The 21,532-nt window shown below is 43.4% G+C and overlaps 1 non-coding gene across 1 annotated transcript; it reads right to left on the reverse strand.

Annotated features, from left to right (window-relative positions):
- Positions 1 to 20,897: 20,897 nt before the first annotated feature.
- Positions 20,898 to 21,017, reverse strand: LOC138140702 (5S ribosomal RNA). Its single transcript, XR_011162707.1, has one exon. It is a non-coding gene; the product is annotated as a 5S ribosomal RNA (ribosomal RNA).
- Between the last annotated feature and the right edge of the window lie 515 nt (positions 21,018 to 21,532).

Raw genomic sequence — 21,532 nt, forward strand, 5'->3', positions numbered from 1 at the left:
GCCGACAAACATCTGTCTAGAACTTTTCTAGTAACCAGAGGGTATCGTAAACGACCCGTGTTTAGACCTCTTTCGTGAAAGTGACCGACCGCCGGCGCCACTCGATTTCGTCATAAATCTCAGCCGTACCCCCCACGATAATTGACAAGTCTGTCATACAGCCCTACCATTTAAAACCTTTATTCTCTTCGTTTTAAAAATAGTTTCGCATGGTTTTTCTCTCTTCTCGTTTTACAATGGTCCAGTGACTAATAAATGAGTGTTGTGTTATGAGTTTGTTCGAGCTCAAAAAAACGTGGTTCGAAATTGTTTAACGTTTAACGAATGGTAAGTTATTCTAGTTTTTATGTTGGTCTTAACGTGTTAGGGGCCAAGAATACAACATTGTCTGTCCATTATAACATAGAACTGATATGTTGAATTCAGATCTCTAATTATTTAAAAACCAAAAAAATAAAGCAGCAGTCAAAGTGGCATGTACGCGTAACCTAATATATATTTTTTTTACATTAAAAGATCGCCGTCTTCCTCGTCGCACTTACGACATTTGCATATGTTATCTTTGTTAAACTCACGGAAGGAATATAATGAACCGGTCACCCGTCCAAGTGCTGACCGCTGCCCGCGTGGCTTACCTTCGGTGATCGAACGACAACCTTTACCGTTTGACGAGTTTTTATTCTGCAATTGTTTACAATTAATCGACAAAAAAAATTGTTTTCTTAATTATCTAGTACTTAAAGCTATGAATCTACATGATACGGGTCTGTGCATGTTTCCGAATACCTGCACGAAAAACAAATCGGTTCGGTGGTTGCTATGGATTTCAAAAAAAAACAAAAAGTGTTGGGGGGCAACGGCACGCGGTGTTCCCAAGCGGTCACCCATCCAAGTACTGACCGCGCCCGACGTTGCTTAACTTCGGTGATCGGACGAATAGAATAGAATAGAATAGAAGAAGCTTTATTGAATTTTGTTTTGTTTTACAAAAATATGTACATTTTTGCGTTTGTGGTTTTTAGGAACAGAAGGCTCCTGCCATTTGGCTTATCCTACGGTTACAATTTTATTCTACTGTGAGCATATTGATGAGTTTGAGGACGCAGCCTCGTTGATTATGTCTGCTTGTTACTTATTTAATTATAAAGGAAAATGCGAAACCTTTTTCTTTTTGTTTTTGACTTAGCCTATGACCTATCCTAATATTTACACTATCTACATTGTGGGGGGTTGGCGGGATGTGGGATGGGGAGTGGGAAATTAGTGGGCGGAGCCCTTTATTGTTCATGTTGGGAGGGCGGAGCATAATGTTCGCCATTTTGTTTGTACATGTGGGCGTGGCGTTTTACTTACATTATCCTATCTTTTTATTGCTAGGAGTTTTACATAATGTTAACGAGATTTCTCGTGATTCCTTGGATGATATGTTCACAATGGCAATAGTGAAAACCAAGCTTTTTGTGTATTTTGGTGGCTATTGTTTTCAGTTGAGGTGTTGGTGGATTAATTTGTGTTTAAATCTGCTTATGTTGAATTGATCTGTATCATTTACGTTTGGCGTTTTTATGAGTTTATTAGTGTTCTTACGGAAGAACTTTTCGGTTTGAATTGAGATGAATTCTTTGATCGTGGGTAGTTCCGAAATATTTCTTAGGTGTTGAGTGTTCGTGTGTCGGGGAGCATTATGAATTAATCTCATGCATTTATTTTGGAATACTTCAAGGGGCTGGAGGGCATTTGTAGAGAGGTGTGACCATACTGGGGCAGCATAAGTGATTATTGGTCTTATTAAGGCCTTGTATATGATGATTTTGTTCTTTACGCTTAGCTTGCTGTTTCTTTTAATTAGTGGGTATATTTTTCTGATTGCATTGTTGGCTTTAGTGAGTTTGTTCTTTAAGTTTTCTTTAAAATTTAAACGTGAGTCTAATGTGATTCCTAGGTAGTTGACTGTTGTTGTTGGCTTTACTGTGTGGTTGTTGATTTTGAAGGGGACAAAAATTTTATTGTTGGTTCTTTTTCTGCTGAAAATTATTAGTTCTGTTTTTGATTCGTTTAGTTTTAGTTTCCAGTCGTCGAAGTAATTTGTTAGTAATTTCATATGTAATTGATTTTGGAGAAGCGCGGCTTGGGCGTAGAATGAGTGCGCGTATATGGCGGTGTCGTCAGCATAAAGAGCAAGGTTAGTTTTGCTAAATTCCGGTAAGTCATGAATGTAAAAATTGAATAACGACGGGCCTAGTACCGAGCCTTGAGGTACTCCTGCTTTAATTGTCTTTTCGGTAGACAGTTCGTTATTAACTTTGACTCTGATTTTACGATCACAAAGGTAAGAGCTCATTAATTTTATGAAGTTTGAGTTGATACCTGCTTTGTATAATTTGTATAATAGCCCTTTGATCCAGACTCGATCAAAGGCTTTTTCTAAGTCTAAAAGTGTCAAAACTGTGTTTTTATCCTGGTTGAAATTGATTAAGATGTCATTAGATATTCTGGCAATTTGATGGGTGGTACTGTGTGATAATTTGAATCCGAATTGGCATTCTTGCTTGATGTTTTGCTCTTCCAAGAATGTATTTAGTCGCCTGTGAATGATTTTTTCTGTTAACTTGGATATTGAGTTCAGTAAACTAATGGGTCTGTAGCTTTCTGTATTGTTGGAGTTTTTGCCCGGTTTTGGAATGGGGATGATAATTGCTGTTTTATATTGATTGGGGAAATAGTTAAGTTTTAACACGGCATTGACAATGTGGGTGAGTTGCACTCTTCCTTTTTTCGAAATGTTTTTTAAGATTACATTGTCAATTTGGTCTTCTCCCGTTGCTTTATTGTTCTTTAATTTTTGTAGTACGTAGCCTATCTCGCGCGGACTTGTTATTACGGATTCTATGTAATCGTGGTCGGTGTTTGCTGGTTGATTAATTATTTTATCGATAAGTTTTTCTATTTTATTGTGTTTGTCGTCGGATTTGTCGTTGCTATTGTGTACATTTTGAAAATATTTTGCAAGGCATTCTGATTTTTGTTTATCGCTGATGGCGTCTTCGTTGTTGTATTTGAGTGGGGGAATTTCGTCTCGTTTTTTAGTTCGTGAGCGCGCTAATTTCCAAAGTGAGTTGTCATTTGTTTTGGCGTTTTTTAAGATGTCGTCCCACTCGCCGTTTTTGTGTTTAGCTAGTTTGTGTTTGATTAAGTGATTCAGGTGTTGTACTTGGATTTTATGTGCATCAAGACCGGTTCTTTGATGTATTTTGCGTGCTTTGTTTCTATCTTTAATGAGATTTGTAATTTCGAGGGGGATGGTAGATTTGTCAGTTTTAACTTTGATTGTTTTAGAGTGTTTGTTACGGGTGTTGTTTAGAGCTTCTGTGAATTTATTTATTTCGGTGTCTAGTTCGTTTGTTGTTTTTATGTTTGAATTGATTTTTATTAGTGAGTCTAGTGTTTTACGGAATTTTTTCCAGTCTGTGTCTTTGTAAGATGTTATGTATTTGTCTAGGTTTTCTCGCGATACATTACTGATACTCATTTCGACAGGGTAATGATCTGACGGTAGTTCTTGAATTGTCGCAGCTGATGTGTAGTTATTTATGTTTTTGATTAAAAAGAAGTCAATTGTTGAGGGATCAGTGTTATTACTAGGGTGGTGGGTGTGTGTTGGTGGGCAATTTAAAGTGATGTTTGAATTGTTGATGATATTTTTTAAAGTTACGCCGTTTGTGTTGCTGTAATTATTTCCCCAATCAATATGTTTGGAGTTGAGATCACCGGCAATTATTACGTTGGTGTGAGAATTGAGAATTTTATGTATACTGTCTGCTTTGTATTTGTTAATTGGCCTGTTGTATGCAACTACAATGGTTGTTTTGTTCGCAAGATTTATTGCCGCGCACTCGATTTCGTTAACAGGTAGTTGAGCTTTAATGTACGGTATGCCGCGCTTCACCAAAATCGCGACTCCTCCGCCCCTTGTGTCGGTGTTTCGTTCTTTTCGGATTATGCTAAATCCTTCTATTATTATCTTGTCCGTTTTAAGTAGCTTGGTTTCCGTTACTGCCATTATGTCCACGTCACGCATTTTGAGGAATACTTTGAGCTCGTTAAGTTTACCTAGAATGCCATTAGCATTCCAGGTAATGATTTTTAAGTACTTTTCCTTAAGGGTGAATTTATGGTGCGAGTTTGTTGGAAATTTCCATTATTATTTGAATTTGCGCAAAGGGATCGCGACAATTTTTTAGTTTAACTGTTAATTCTTTAACTATTTCTAAGAGTTTTTTGATGTTAATTATTTCATTTAACTTACGGATTTCTGTCATTAGTTGAACCAGGTCGCTGTAGCTTGCTTCTTGTTCTTCTTTGTTGTTGCTCGTTGTCGGGGCAGGGGTCGGGGGCTGGTTCTGGACTTTTGGAGTCTCGATCTGTTGTCGGTTCCACGGATTTGTTGTCGGCAGCGGCGCCGGGACGTAAGATACGTTTTTCCTGGCCTTCTTTTCAGCGGCTGCGGCTTTGATCTTGTCCAGGTGCTGTTTCCTCGCCTGGTACACCTCACACTCGGTGCTGTTGGCCAGATGCTTCTCTCCGCAATTGGCGCACTTGATTTTCTGTTGGTCGTTAACATTGTCCTTTTTGAGTTCACATTCACTGGTTAAATGTTGACCTGCACATTTCAGGCACTTGGACTTGGAGAAACAATTTGTTGCCGAGTGGCCCCACGACTGGCACTTGTGGCACTGGATTATTTCTTTTTTGTTTAGTAGTTTCTTCCATTTAACTACTACTTGTTGGACTGTTTTTGCGTTTTCTTCAAGGTCTTTTAGTGTGGTTTTGTTGTCTGTGATCACCACATACAGCGGGTGACTGGTGTTCTTCATTTTGTAGACGGTTTTGCAGTTAATTTTCTTGGATCGGAGGTCCTGTTTGACTTCTTCTTCATCTGGGTGGTTTTCAAGCCCGTAAATTACGAACCCGTGCGTCCTTTCTTCTTTTGTGGCATATGTGTGCCACTGGGTGTTGGTGCTATTTTTGAGGACTTCTTTTAGCCTCAAGAATTCCGACATTTTGTTGGTGAAGATAATTGTTTTATCTCGTGTGTACTTTATGTTTACTCCACTTTTGGCGTTTTCATTGCAGAACGATATAAGTTTTTTGTATTCGTATTTCGCATGGAGTATTATTGGGGGAGGTTTTTCGTTTTTCACATTTTCGTCCTGTACAGCCTCGTTTTGGTCTTCCATTTCTTCGGGTTCGGAAACTTGGTCCTCTATTTCAGTGTCCTCGTGGTCCGAAAGTGGCTCATATTTGTTTTTTAGCGGTAGTGGTACCTCCATCTTTGATTTCCTTACTTCCTTTTGTGTTTTCTTCTTCATGTGTTCTTCTTCACTGTCGCGATTTTCGCTTCGCGTTCTTCGGCGCGATTTTTTATCATTAACAACATTAATTTCACTCACTTTGTGGCGTTTTATTCACTAATATTATGTTCACAGTTATTTAGCACTTATGTGGGCGACACGATGTCGGCTTGAGGGGGTGGTCCTTTGTTCGGAGCAGGTACTCGGCACGTCCGTACGGGTCGACCGCTCGGACAAGAATGGTGATCGGACGAGAACCGGTGCTTTTCAACGTGGTATGGCCGTTGCCGTGGTGTTTAGGTGTGATCGTTGGTGTAAAATATATTGCTTTTAACATTCCGATGCACGAATATGAACATCAAAACGCGATGCGTTTCGTTTCCGTATGCACTTACCCTCTGACGACCGACGTCGGACCGAACTAACGGGAAATCCCACAACAACCACCACGTCACGCTCTAACGACAAGAGAGACTACTAGACGGACTGGCGATCTCCCGCGTCGCACATTTTTCGACCGCCGGCGGCGGTGGAAAATCCAGAATTTCACCCCACCCACCGCGCTGCTTGCTCCGACGACGACGAGATTCCCACATTTGGATCGACCGAAATATGTAAGTAATATCAGGAAGTTCCGATTTTCGAGAGGAGACCTGTGTTTCTATTTACCTATCTATAATAATTATCGTTATAATCATCATATCATTATTATTATTATTAACATTATTATTTATTACCATTATTATTATTATTATTATTATTTATCGTCCCTCGGATTCGGCGATCTTCGAAAATCCAAGTTGGACCGTTAGACATTCGAACGCGGTGTGCGTGGCTGACGAGTTGTTATTTTTGGCGTTTTTTCTTCGATCTTCACCCCGACTTCGGACGACGCAGGTCGGACACGAAATTACGAAGAGAGAAAGACGGAAGAAAGGAAGAAAACCTGAAGATCCGTCGAAGAAAATATCGGAAAACTCGTAGGTGCGGCATCGGTCGGACGATGAAGACCGTCTCCTTTCGGATGATCCTCTCGACGGACTTTCGGCCGTCCCGAAGGGTCCGGACGGCAACGGGACCCGTCGTCGACTCGTCCCGTTTCAACTTCCGCCGAAAACGATCGACCTGAACGTCGGAGAGGCGGTTCGCGGCATCCTGTTGTCGGAATTGCCTCGGTTCGAACACCAGGTCCTTTCTGTGCTTCGACCGTTTCGGAAGCGTTTGGCGACGCGAAGATGTCGTAAAATCGAGAAGGTGGCGCGGTATTCCGGGAAGAGATGGACCAATATTTCGGCGAACGAAATATGGATTCCCGGAATCGACGCGTCTACCCCGCACCGCCGACGTAAACCGTCGGTCCCGAATCGAAACCGTGACGACCCGGATTTAGGGCTGGTGGTTGGAGGGGCGTGTACCTGATTCGAAACCCACCGACGTTCCGAGACGAACTTCGCTATCTCCAGGGAAACTTCGGAAACCGAGTTCGGCCAGCTTGATCACACGGTGGCGATGGTGATCGAGGAAAGAGGACGATGCCATCACGCGGGCAACGATTCCGAGGCCTGCAATTTCTTCGACGGCGGACGCGGTGCGCGTTCAGTCTTCCGTCCGCAGTGGCGACTATTTTATAAAGACTTAGAAAATTTTTTTGTTCAATTCTCGTTCACGAGGTGCTCGAAGTGTACGTGTGTGAGCAAGTGTTTTTTCAATAATTATTATTAACTTTTAACGTTTTAACGTGAAAGATGGCCGACGTCGAAAATCAAACAGCATCATCGGTCACCACCGGTTCCGCTGCCACCCCTCAATCCCACGCGAAGAAAGAGAAAAAAGCGAAAAATCCCAGGGCGAAACCGTCCCATCCTCCGACATCCGAGATGGTAAACAACGCCATCAAGGGACTCAAGGAACGCGGAGGATCGTCTCTTCAGGCCATCAAGAAGTTCGTCGCCGCAAATTACAAAGTCGACGCCGAAAAGGTCGCCCCTTTCATCAAGAAATATCTGAAAGGCGCCGTGGCGTCGGGATCTCTGGTTCAGACGAAAGGTAAGGGCGCGTCGGGTTCGTTCAAGCTCGCCTCGTCCACCTCCGGTGGTGCCAAAGTCGCCTCCGCCTCCGACAAGAGGAAACCCGCTTCGTCCGCCGCATCCAAGACGAAAAAATCATCCGCCAAACGTACCGCCGTCGCGACGACTTCCGACAAGGCTTCCTCGAAGACAGCCAAAAAACAAGCCTCCCCCAAAGCGAAGAAGACTGCTGCCGAAAAGAAGAGCGCCGTCGCTGCCTCCGCCGCCGCAGCGAAAGCCAAGAAATCGGCCGCCTCCTCGGCAGAAAAGAAAACTAGAGCCGCCCCGAAACCCCGATCGCCTTCCAAAGCGAAGAAATCTAACAAGGCTGGTCCGACTAAAAAACCCAAAGCACCCAAACCCAAGACAGCCAAAGCCATTCCTGTCAAGGTGAAAAAGGCCGCTTCGCCGAAGAGGAAAAAGTGAGAAACGTGGATGGATACTCGACTCATGTTCGTTCGGCTGTGCCTCGTTCCGACGTCATCATCGTACTACCGGCAACGGGGCACGCACAAATGGCCCTTTTCAGGGCCACACGATAATCTACGACGAAAAAAAGAAATAAAACTATCCTTACGGCGAAACCAAATAAAATAGATAGCATCAGCTGGCAGGTAGGTGATGACAGGATGCAATAAAATTTTACGAACGACCGCAACCCAACCCGAATCGAGAGGACCGACCGATTATTGACATTTTTATTTTATTCATTTCCGGTTGAAGGGCGATATATTTTTTTTTTTTTGCCTGTAAGGTTTGAGGTTCTGAAAAGAACCGATTTTTTTGTTATAAAATTCGTGTTTCGTTTTTCTCGGGATGTTGTTGTTCTTCCGAAACACGATGTGGAAAAATTTAAGCGCGTTCACCCCGAATACGTCTGGCAAGTTGGATGTCCTTTGGCATGATGGTTACACGTTTGGCGTGGATGGCGCACAAATTCGTGTCCTCGAACAGACCGACCAAGTAAGCTTCGCTCGCTTCCTGGAGGGCCATCACGGCGGAGCTTTGGAAGCGCAAATCGGTTTTGAAATCCTGAGCGATCTCCCTCACCAAACGTTGAAAGGGAAGCTTGCGGATGAGCAACTCGGTACTTTTCTGGTAACGACGGATCTCACGCAGAGCCACGGTACCAGGTCTGTAACGGTGGGGCTTCTTGACGCCGCCAGTGGCGGGAGCGCTTTTCCTGGCCGCTTTGGTAGCCAGTTGTTTCCTGGGGGCTTTTCCTCCGGTGGACTTGCGTGCGGTCTGCTTGGTCCTGGCCATTTCGAATGAAACGAATGAAAAACAAAACTGACGATCGTTAGACGTGCACGCGTCGAAAGGTAAACGGGTACTAAAAATTCCGCCATATTAAATTGTACTTTTATACGTGAACAAAGTCAACGGCTGACTTCGTCGATTGGTCGATGGTGAACCGTTGAATCTATATAAGGCTCCGTTAGTTGAAATTTTGCGGTAGTTGACTTCCTAGGGACGAGGTGTGCAGGTATTTTGTGTCAGTTGAAATAATCTGAAAAGATGACCGGTCGCGGTAAAGGAGGCAAAGGATTGGGAAAAGGAGGAGCGAAGCGTCATCGCAAAGTCCTGCGTGACAACATCCAGGGCATCACGAAACCCGCTATCAGAAGATTGGCTCGTCGTGGCGGCGTGAAACGTATTTCCGGTTTGATCTACGAAGAAACTCGCGGAGTCCTGAAAGTGTTCTTGGAAAATGTCATCCGAGATGCCGTCACCTACACGGAACACGCCAAACGTAAAACCGTGACAGCGATGGACGTCGTCTACGCTTTGAAACGTCAAGGACGCACCCTCTACGGTTTCGGAGGTTAATTTCCTGGCGCTCTTCACCGTTCGAGAAAACCAGAATAAAATACGAAATACAAAATCGGTTCTTTTCAGAACCACAAAATAAAAATAAGAGGAAAAAAAAGAAACATGATGTTCTTTCGAGAAACAACGGACTACCTGATAAATGTACCAAGATCGTAAACACCCCTTGCTTTCCTTTTGGCATTGCAGTCGTAAATCTTTCTTCATACAGCCAAATTGACGACCGCAATGATAATAATACAAAAAGAAAAGATGCATCGGTCATTTTACGAAAAAAAAAAGCTATAGTGGCCCTGAGAAGGGCCGATATTTTGAGTTTTCGCCACGGAGATGGATCGATCGTTCGTTTAAGGTTTCTTCTCGGTTTTTTTGGGTAAAAGTACGGCCTGAATGTTGGGTAAGACACCGCCTTGGGCGATCGTAACTCCGGACAGGAGTTTGTTCAATTCCTCGTCGTTTCTGATGGCCAGCTGCAGATGACGCGGTATAATACGTGTCTTCTTGTTGTCACGGGCAGCGTTTCCTGCCAATTCTAGAACTTCGGCGGCTAAGTACTCCATGACGGCGGCCAAATAGACGGGAGCTCCTGCACCGACGCGTTCCGCGTAATTTCCTTTTCTGAGAAGACGATGTATCCTACCCACCGGAAACTGGAGACCGGCACGGCTCGAACGGGATTTCGCTTTTCCCTTCACTTTACCTCCTTTACCGCGACCTGACATTTTAAGTTCGTTCGTTAGACACCACGAGAAGTAATAAAACTGACGGACGGGACTCGTCGATTGTAAAAGCTGGTAGCTGTGCTTCGAATTTATAGCCTCCGTGATAGGAGAATAGGACGTGACGATTGGTGGGAGCCCGTTTTCAGGTGGGGTTCTGGTGAACACACTACCTATCAGAAAGGTGGTGGTGCAAAGTTAACGCACGCACATACAGTCTCGCTTGTGCAGTTGTATGAGCCAGACGTGTTTCCGCTGAGTGTCGAAAATTTAATAATAAAATTTTTCCCACGCCAAGTCTCAGTAACCCAAGCCGCTTGTCGGCTGAAGGCCTGAGCATTTCTTGCAAAAAGACATTAAAATTCTTGTGCAGTGCCAACTAGCGATGGCACCACACCTGAATCTCACGCCGGGGGACGTGAAGCAGATGATGGAGGAGCTGCAGGTGCTGAGGGAGTTGGTCGTGACTCTCCGCAAGGAGAGAGACGACACCCTGGCGCTGCTCGCCACGTCTGATGTGCGTTCCCACATCGAAAAAGAAGAGGAAGACGATGACGACGATTCAGAAATGGACGTCTCACCGTCAACACCCCCATCCCCGGAGTCCGACCAGGCCGAACCTTCCACCTCGGTGGAGGAGATAGTCGAGCCCGAAAACGGAGCCCCATTCATCGAGGTCAGGTACCGTAAACGCCACCCCTCACCTCACCCCGAACCCCAAACTTCAGGACCCGACAGGGAACCTCCATCAGAGGTTCCCCGAAAGGTCAAGAAGACCAAGTTGGCCCAGACCCCTCAGGTCTCGCAGCCGACACCAAACAATCCGGTTCCCACGCCAAAAGTGGCGGGAAACCAACCGCCCGCCGCGAGCAAGATTCCACCGATCATTGTTCGGGACGCGGCAAAGTGGAGCGGTCTCGCTCAAGCGATGACGCAACGGCGAATTCATTTCAGCAAGGCCAAACCGTGCGTCGACGGCATCCGGGTGAATCCGGTCAGTGTCGACGACTTTCGATCATTGACGCGACTCCTTGAGGAGAGACGAGTGCCGTTTCACTCGTTCGCTCTCCCCGAGGCGAAAACCCTCAGAGCCGTGCTGAGGACGGTTCCCGTCGAGATCAGCCTCGACGACATCAAGTCAGACCTGGTGGATCAAGGTCTGGCACCAATCAAGGTGACCAGAATGATCTCAGGTAGATCAAAATTGCCCCTGCCGTTGGTACTTGTCGAAGTGCCAAAGGACAAGGGGCAAATCTTCGATTTGAGGACGGTTTGCCACCTCAGAATCTCGGTGGAGCGGCCCCACAAAAAGGGGACAACGGCACAATGTCACCGGTGCCAACGGTTCCACCACTCCCAGAAGAACTGTCACGCACTCGCGAAGTGCGTGAAGTGCGGCGAGGGACACGAGTCAAAGGACTGCAAAAAGTCCAAAGAAATCCCCGCGAGGTGCGCCAATTGCGGCGGCGGACACACTGCCAGCTACCGTGGCTGCCCCAGGTTCCCACGTGGGTACCTGGGAAACAAACCCCAGCCGGGCCAAAACCCAAACCGCGCCCCCGCTCCCAGTCAGGCCTCTTCAAGGCAACAACCCCCTGCAGCTGCCAGGCAATCAGCCCCAGCTCCGAAGGCAGGGAACAAGCCCAGCACGGGGAAAAGTTTTGCGGACGCAGCGGCGTCCAAAAAACCCGCGCCCGCGCCCGCGCCCCCAGCCCCCCGCCCGACAAGCGCCAAAAAACCCGCCGCGAACGGAAATGCCCTCATGGACATTCTGCTCGCGATCCAGTCCTCGAGCACCAAGGATGAAATTCTTGGGAAAGTGCTCGCTCTCCTCCCCAATCTCCTCTCTGGTTGCTAAATGCCAGCACAAGAGAGGAGAGTGAGGTCGCTGCAGATCGCATTTCATAATGCACGCGGTCTGCGAAACTCCCGCAACGAGCTGGAGATCTTCGCAGACGATCATGAACTCGACGCTTTGTTGGTCAGCGAGACCAACCTTAACGCCGGGATTGCGGACCCTAAAATCCGGGGTTATGAATTGTACCGCAGCGACCGTCCCCACGGTCCTGGGGGAGGAACAGCCATTTACGTGCGCCGCACACTCCCACACTACCAGATCGCGCTTCCCGTGCTCCAGAACTTGGAAGCCACTGCGGTGAGAATCGAGACCGTTAACGGTCCATTGACGATCATCTCGTGCTACCACCCGCCGCAAATTCTGCTCCGGGAAAATGACATCACGGAAATATTAGATACCGGCGCCTCGGTCATCGCCGCGGGTGACTTCAACTGCAAGCACCAGGTCTGGGGCAGTCGAAGGGCCAACCGCAACGGTCGAATTCTACTCGAGCTCGCGGACAACACAGACATGTTAATCGAAGCTCCGCCGGAGCCGACGTATTATGATGCACGCGATTTTCACGCCGACATTTTAGACATTGCACTCGTCAAAAATGTTCCATTTCAATTACGACTTCACGCCTCTCAGGCGCTCGACTCAGACCACGTGCCCGTCCTGATGCATATCGGTGACGAGGCAAACGACATTACAAACACACCCGTTCAAAACATCAATTGGCCGCGTTTTACGGAATTTTTAAATCTCGAGTACGGACCTGTTCCCCGCATCAGGAATGTCGACGACCTTGAGCGCGCAGCTGGCACGCTCGAGCGTAAAATCACAACAGCGATGACTCACTCAACTCGAATTCGGGTCGAGCCGCGACACAAAAACAAAAACAATGTACCGCAATGGATCGTTGACCTCATCCGTGCGAAAAATCTTGCGAGGCGCCTAGCTCACCGGACTGGCGACGCCGTCGACAGGGGGGAGGCGAATCGTCTCGGCAATGAAGTCAAGTACGCGCTCATTGATCACCGCAATGATCAATGGGAAAGAAAACTCGAATCTCTCACTGCAGAGGACAACTCGATCTGGAGAATGGCGAAAGCGCTCCGCTCAAACAAAAAACCACTACCACCGATTCACGGTACGCGAGGACTCGTTTTCTCGAATGAGGAGAAAGCGGAGGCGTTCGCCGACAGTTTGGAACTGCAATGCAGGCCGAACATCGAGGACGCTGACGTCGATCACATCGAGCGAATCGAACACCAGGTCGAAGACATTCTGTCGAGACAAATCGAGACAAGCACTACACCAACTTCGCCGGCGGAGGTCCGAAAAATTATCGGGTCTCTCAAGGTGAAAAAAGCACCCGGACCAGATAACATCCCAAACAAAGCGCTGAAATTGTTGCCGGACAGAGTTGTCGTCGCTCTGACCACAATAATCAACGCCAGCCTGCGACTCTGCCACTTTCCTTCTCGATGGAAAAAGGCCAACGTCATTTTCATTCCGAAGCCCGGGAAAGATCCGAAATTTCCCCAGAATCATCGGCCGATCAGTCTCCTATCCTCAATAGGAAAAGTTCTCGAAAAAGTTATTTTGACCCGTCTGGTCAGAGTGACTAACGAGAAACAAATTTTACCTGACGAACAATTTGGATTTCGCCCCCAACATTCGACGTCGGATCAAATTCTTCACGTTACCGAATTCATTGCGAAAAGCAACGGTCAACGGCATTCGACCGGCGCGATTTTTCTTGATGTGGCCAAAGCCTTTGACACAGTCTGGCACGGCGGGCTTGTTTACAAGCTCCACGTTGCCGGCGTGCCACTGGCGATGGTCAAACTGATTAACTCATTTCTTCAAAATCGAAACTTTCACGCGAAAATTGGGAATGTTTTCTCAACGGAACGCGACATCGAGGCAGGCGTCCCACAGGGCTCGGTGCTCTCACCGACTCTGTACGCAATCTTCACTGCCGACATTCCAAAGCCCGATCAAACAAAGATCGCGCTGTATGCAGACGACACTGCAATTCTCACGCGCTCCTGGTCGCCCGTAAAAATTACGGAGCGACTCCAGAGGGCGGTAGTGAGTCTGGAAACATGGTTTCGCCTCTGGCGAATCGATGTGAACCCAGACAAAAGCAGTGCGATTCTTTTCACCCGTCGGCGTTTTCACCGCCCGGTTGGCGAAATCGAAATGTTCGAACAAATCATTCCGTGGAAAAACGAGGTCCGGTACCTCGGCATTTCATTCGATAACCACCTCCGGTTCAACAATCAAGTCGAGCACGCGAAAACTCGCGGTCAGATGGTTCGGGGGCAACTTAACTCGCTGGTCAATCGGCGAAGTAAGATGTCCACCAAGAACAAAATCACAATTTACCGTACAATGATCCGACCGTCCATGATGTACGGCTCTGCGGTCTGGGGGACCGTGTCTCACACGCAACTCCAGAAACTGCAGGTCGTGCAGAACAAATTCCTCCGAGCGGCTTTTAATGCCCCGTGGTTCGTCAGGAACACTCAACTCCATCGAGAAGCGAACCTCCCCACCATCAAAGAATTCCTGCTGGATGATGCACGGAAATTCCATGCGAAAGCGGCTGTACACCCGAACCCACTCGTGCGCGAATCCGTCAATTACGACGAGAATGCCCCTATGCGGCACAAGCGGCCAAAATGGCTGCTTCTCCAACAGGACTGAGGCTCCCACACCTCCAGTCCTCCGACAAAATTCCCCAGATTTTGTTCCAGAGCAATCGCAAGTTCTGGAGCATATATTAATGCATCACCACTAAGTGTGTTTCAGATTCCGCACCAGGGCCGACTTCAGTTCCGAGGACCAGGTTAACGGAATCCAAACCGGTAAATATTTGTAGTGATTAGGTTTCGATGTCCCATTGTTGCGTAGTTTCTACATTTGTTTTCCGAGCGTTCCCCCATTTTTCTTCGGCTCCGACGAGGGGTTTTTTCTGCAGTTTTTTGCCCTCGTTGTCACGCAAAAGCGGGAGCATTCCGACGACGATCTAGGTTCTCTGCAGTCCCCATTTTCTCGCGATTTGTGTCTCCCACAACCCCACCCCCACACCGTAAACTCGACCTGCTGGATTCGCAACTGAAGGCCGATCAGCTAGAGTTTACGGTGACTCGATACTTGACAAGTCTGTCACAGCCCTACACATTACATGAGTAGGTGACTGCCAGCCAGATTGGGGAAATAAGAGTCTAGGACTCGAACCCCGTAAAAAGTCAGACATGTTATTCCAACGCACGCACACGAGTCAGAGCAGTTCGCGAGTTTGTTGAATCGAATTGAATTGAAAAATGCCGCCGAAGACAAGTGGTAAGGCAGCCAAGAAGGCCGGGAAAGCTCAGAAGAACATTTCCAAGAGCGACAAAAAAAAGAAGCGCAGGAGGAAGGAGAGCTATGCCATCTACATCTACAAGGTGTTGAAACAAGTCCATCCCGACACCGGTATCTCTAGTAAGGCTATGAGCATAATGAACAGTTTCGTGAACGACATCTTCGAACGTATCGCCGCTGAAGCTTCCCGTCTGGCACACTACAACAAACGTTCGACGATCACCAGCAGAGAAATTCAAACTGCCGTGCGTCTGTTGTTGCCCGGTGAGTTGGCCAAGCACGCCGTCTCCGAAGGTACCAAAGCCGTCACCAAGTACACCAGTTCGAAATAGATGTTTTTCGTTTTCGACACATTTATAAACGGTTCTTTTCAGAACCACAAAAACTCTCGAACAAAAAAGAAAAAGACGTGAAACAGCGATTTTTAATTAACTTTTATTATGTCATTATGACAGCGAAAAAATATGAAAAATGTTACATACAGTTTAAGAAAGCGAGAAATGCAAAATTTTTCTATAAAAAATAAACATGCTATTTAAGCTATGTAAATATATTGGATGAACAGTAGGCCCTTTAGGTTTCATGCATTATCGGTATTTTGCACCCATGCCTATCCAACTTGTAGTTATGTGGTTATTGTATTCGAAATAATTTAGTTGATTGAGGTTATGTTATGAATAAATTTCTATTTTGCCAGAATACAACTCTTCGGAAGAAGAAATCAAATAAACAATCGTACATCTGCTGAACAACCTAGTTGATGGTTGATGGATTTGCATTACCCAGCATATAGCCTAAATGTTCATCTTTAGTGAAATTAAAATTACTTAGCTTTTTTAAGAAAGAAAAAATTAGAACGAATTCTCATCGAAAAAACCGCGATTCCTACAAATGATACAGATGGTTTTGTAGTCGCGTATGTTATTGAATACAATGAGCCGACATTTTTCCGACTCTTTGTTTCATCGAAAACGTTGTTGACATTAGCAAGGAACGTTAAGGATTCCCTGAAACAGACAATTTCACTGTTTTGGAATAGCAGTATGTGCAAATGAGAGGACAGAAGACTTTGAAAAAAGGAGTGAACAAAACTGTACTTTAGTACAGAATGTTATGTTTATTTTAATTTCAATTGTTCCTGTTTTAATGAGATTTTTTATGTTCCTAAATCATTTTCTATTTTATTATCTCTACCTAGCATAAAAATTAAAATACTTTGCAACATTACGTTATTATACATTGCATATCTGACATAAAATACTTGCAAAAATTACTTAGCTAATTAATATTACGCATGACAACTCACATTATTTACTTTGCAAAACATTATAGAATACATAACAGATAATTGTGACCCTGTGTATTGTTCATTGGAATTAAAATAAAAAAAACGTGATTTCGTCAATCGCCGTTATTTGCGACTTCAGGCAACTGTCGCTAAGAGCTATTTTTGTTTCTCCGTTCAATTTCCCGATAAAATCGTCGACTTAGTTATTAACTTTATAATCTTTTTAATCATTCTTCAGTTAGGTGGTATCAATAATACCACAATAGCCATGTTGCCGGAGTTTTTTGATAAAAGACTTGCTAGTTGGAATACAGAAAATATTTACCAAACACCTATTCACGATAATAAACCGGGGCACTATTGTGGGTTTTCGGTTGGTTTTATATTATATTAGGTACTCACCCTTCGTAACGTGTCTCCACGAAAAAACGTCACTTTCACACTAACCACCTTTCGTTTTAACTCTCGCGACGATAACTGAAATGTTGACGCGCGCCGGACAGATTCACGGACATACAACCACCCACCCACCCCGCGCCCCGGTTTCCGTCTGGACTGGTTCTGTCGTCCGAGTGAGTGCCAAAAATTAGCGTTCGTCTATTAAATGATTGTCGGATGATGATTATTGACGGACACTTTTATCGCACCCGATCACACTTTAGTTACTACCTACGTTTAGTATCGACGACGCATCGTTTCGATTATTGAAATTCGAATTGAATTTTTTTTTTTTCTAGTTTTCGACGTAGATTCGCGTGACACAAATATTATGAGCCTTTTTGGATCGATTTCGTGTGCATCACGCCATTTCTACGGGCGAACGTGAATGTGTGATGTTGACGTGATGGAAGCAACGTTTAGGCAATCCGCATTACGTATTACTATCAATTATATTTTAAACGAATGAAAACTTCAATTCAGAAGTGTGATAATCCCGATCCATTCAAGTTTTGTTAATTTTAGATTAAAAATGCGTGAGTATTGTACTATTGCTAACGATAAAACGATAAAAAGAACAAGAGCAACGGGCCATTAAGTTAATTTAAAAATAACTCGTACCGGATAAGTCGAATACGTATCCAGGGAAAATTTATTAATTTTAAAATTAACAATAAACGAAAAAAAAAGACCAAGATTTCCGTCAGCTGTGTCATAAACGGAGACCGGCGGAAACAGGTTCTCGCCTCCCACCACTTTTGTGTAGCGGCCGCCAAATCAATTTTGTTTTTATATAATTGATTCAAAAAATTGAAATTCACGCATAGTTATCTGTGCCTGAAGTGGGTCATTTTCATTGCATTGTTAGTAAGATCGAAACCATAGAAACCATACAAAACGCATACGACTATTTCTGTTTTTCATTTCACGCACTGTTTTTTATTAGTTACCTAGCAACATGGTCACTGCATTGAAACTTCAGAGTTCCTTCAAAAATTTGAATTTTTAATTTCAATTTTTTGAATCAATGATAGAAAAAATATTGTTTATATTTAATATAAAAATAACTATTGTGGAAAACAGCAAAAAATAAAATAATACCACTAATTGGCGGCTGGTCAGGATAGACCTAACGTTCGAAATTTAGAAAAATATTTTTTTTATTTTAATACTGTTACTTTTCTAATGAAGTGCGAAATAAGTTGTGCCCCATAGCTATCTTTTTTATTTTTCACTACGACAATTACAAAGTGTTGATATTCACAACTTTTCGTGAGCACTTCGATAGAAATGAACAAGAACGCAGGAAAATTCCACACCGAATATTAATATTCTGTCTTGGCCCATGTTTATTTTTATCTACCGCAAAACAAAATGTTCGGATTTGTCAGGGGTATTCTGATTTAAAAAAAGAAGAACATTTGACGAATATTTTAAGTCTCAAACGTTTGGAAAATAATGCAACAACAATTCATAGACTACAAAAAAGCCTATGATTCAGTACCACATTCATGGTTAATTAAAATTCTTAAAATTTATAAAATTAATATTAAATTAAATCACCTTCTTTATATGGATGACATAAAACTTAACAATAACTGAAAATCAATCAATATGTCGTGGTCATTACGAAAATTTAGAATATATAACTAAAGAAGGAGAAATCATTAAAAATTTAAATAAAGGAGAATTTTATAAATATTTAGGTATTAATCAATCAAATCATATTCAACATTCAATTATAAAATTAAATCTATTCTTTTGGTGTTATAAAATGGTCCAAAACTAATTTAAAGAATATAAATATTCAAACTAGAGTTCTCTTTACAAAATTTTGTAAACATCACCCCAAATCTGCTGTTGAAAGATTTAATTTACCACGCGAAAATGGTGGTAGGGGTTTTTCAAATCTAGAAATTCTACAACACAATCAAATTGCTTCACTAAAAAATTATTTTCTCAATAGAGCTCGTGATATGACACTATAGCAAATATAAAACAAAAGTCTTTACATGGGAGATATTTTAAAGAGCTGAGGGTTTTATATTTGCAATACAAGATCTTGCACCGTTTTGGCTCACAGCGAATATAAAAAACGTCATGATATATTCGCAAAAATTATACACATGAATTTAGCAGTTAAATTCAATTTATTAAAGGATACACAACCACATTACATTTATAAACCAGAAAGTTGTTTAGAAAATGACAATTACAAATTATATTTTGATCGCACAGTTTTAACTGACATTCACATTCAGCATAACAGACCAGACATTATTATTTTAAATAAACAACAAAAGCAAGCATATCTTTTAGATATAGCTGTTCCAAATTCACACAATATAACACAGACATATAATACAAAAATTAATAAATATATTATTATAATTTCAGCAACAGGAATAGTACCGCAATCTCTTTTTAAAAATTTAAAAATTTTGGACTTAGAGAACACATAAAACACAAAAAAGTCAAAATGTGGAGGCGAGACGCCGGTAATTATGTTGATAAGCACTGCACTACTGCCGCCGGGTGGAGGTGGGATACGAAAAGAAGATGGGAAAAACCGAATTTTATTATCGTATTTAATTGACGTCACAGTTACTTTGGCGAAACAGGAGCTCGCTTTTCGAAGGCATGATGAAAAAGACAGACGAATCAATTTGATATATAAAACCTAACAGGAACGGCTGGTCCATGAGGTCATTTGGGTAATGACCCCCTAAAAAATAAAGGTTTTACCCAACACCAGCCGCGACTGCAATGTACACAAGATTTTTTCTACAATCGCAACTATGACTGCTACATATTATGTTATTTCAACCAAATCAGAAGTACAATAATTTTGAAAAGTAAGTGCAATGTATACTTCTAAATCTATCTAAATTTATTAATATGTAATTTTTTTCAAAACTATCGATCTTTCTTTGAAACATTTTCAATTCACAATTCACTGTTGGAAGCGCTGTACTTTTTAGTATAAATACGTATACGAAAAATTAAAATAATAGTTGAATTAACACATCGTTAAATGTTACGAGGAACATAGTTTTTTGGATTACACAGCAAAATCTTGGAATTTCAGTCCGATATTACTCCATTGAGTCTTTGGACTCACAAATAAATACCTCGAAAAGCCGACAAACATCTGTCTAGAACTTTTCTAGTAACCAGAGGGTATCGTAAACGACCCGTGTTTAGACCTCTTTCGTGAAAGTGACCGACCGCCGGCGCCACTCGATTTCGTCATAAATCTCAGCCGTACCCCCCACGATAATTGACAAGTCTGTCATACAGCCCTACCATTTAAAACCTTTATTCTCTTCGTTTTAAAAATAGTTTCGCATGGTTTTTCTCTCTTCTCGTTTTACAATGGTCCAGTGACTAATAAATGAGTGTTGTGTTATGAGTTTGTTCGAGCTCAAAAAAACGTGGTTCGAAATTGTTTAACGTTTAACGAATGGTAAGTTATTCTAGTTTTTATGTTGGTCTTAACGTGTTAGGGGCCAAGAATACAACATTGTCTGTCCATTATAACATAGAACTGATATGTTGAATTCAGATCTCTAATTATTTAAAAACCAAAAAAATAAAGCAGCAGTCAAAGTGGCATGTACGCGTAACCTAATATATATTTTTTTTACATTAAAAGATCGCCGTCTTCCTCGTCGCACTTACGACATTTGCATATGTTATCTTTGTTAAACTCACGGAAGGAATATAATGAACCGGTCACCCGTCCAAGTGCTGACCGCTGCCCGCGTGGCTTACCTTCGGTGATCGAACGACAACCTTTACCGTTTGACGAGTTTTTATTCTGCAATTGTTTACAATTAATCGACAAAAAAAATTGTTTTCTTAATTATCTAGTACTTAAAGCTATGAATCTACATGATACGGGTCTGTGCATGTTTCCGAATACCTGCACGAAAAACAAATCGGTTCGGTGGTTGCTATGGATTTCAAAAAAAAACAAAAAGTGTTGGGGGGCAACGGCACGCGGTGTTCCCAAGCGGTCACCCATCCAAGTACTGACCGCGCCCGACGTTGCTTAACTTCGGTGATCGGACGAGAACCGGTGCTTTTCAACGTGGTATGGCCGTTGCCGTGGTGTTTAGGTGTGATCGTTGGTGTAAAATATATTGCTTTTAACATTCCGATGCACGAATATGAACATCAAAACGCGATGCGTTTCGTTTCCGTATGCACTTACCCTCTGACGACCGACGTCGGACCGAACTAACGGGAAATCCCACAACAACCACCACGTCACGCTCTAACGACAAGAGAGACTACTAGACGGACTGGCGATCTCCCGCGTCGCACATTTTTCGACCGCCGGCGGCGGTGGAAAATCCAGAATTTCACCCCACCCACCGCGCTGCTTGCTCCGACGACGACGAGATTCCCACATTTGGATCGACCGAAATATGTAAGTAATATCAGGAAGTTCCGATTTTCGAGAGGAGACCTGTGTTTCTATTTACCTATCTATAATAATTATCGTTATAATCATCATATCATTATTATTATTATTAACATTATTATTTATTACCATTATTATTATTATTATTATTATTTATCGTCCCTCGGATTCGGCGATCTTCGAAAATCCAAGTTGG

The sequence above is a fragment of the Tenebrio molitor genome, unplaced genomic scaffold (assembly GCF_963966145.1).
Source record: "Tenebrio molitor unplaced genomic scaffold, icTenMoli1.1 SCAFFOLD_128, whole genome shotgun sequence".
Lineage (NCBI taxonomy): Eukaryota > Metazoa > Arthropoda > Insecta > Coleoptera > Tenebrionidae > Tenebrio > Tenebrio molitor.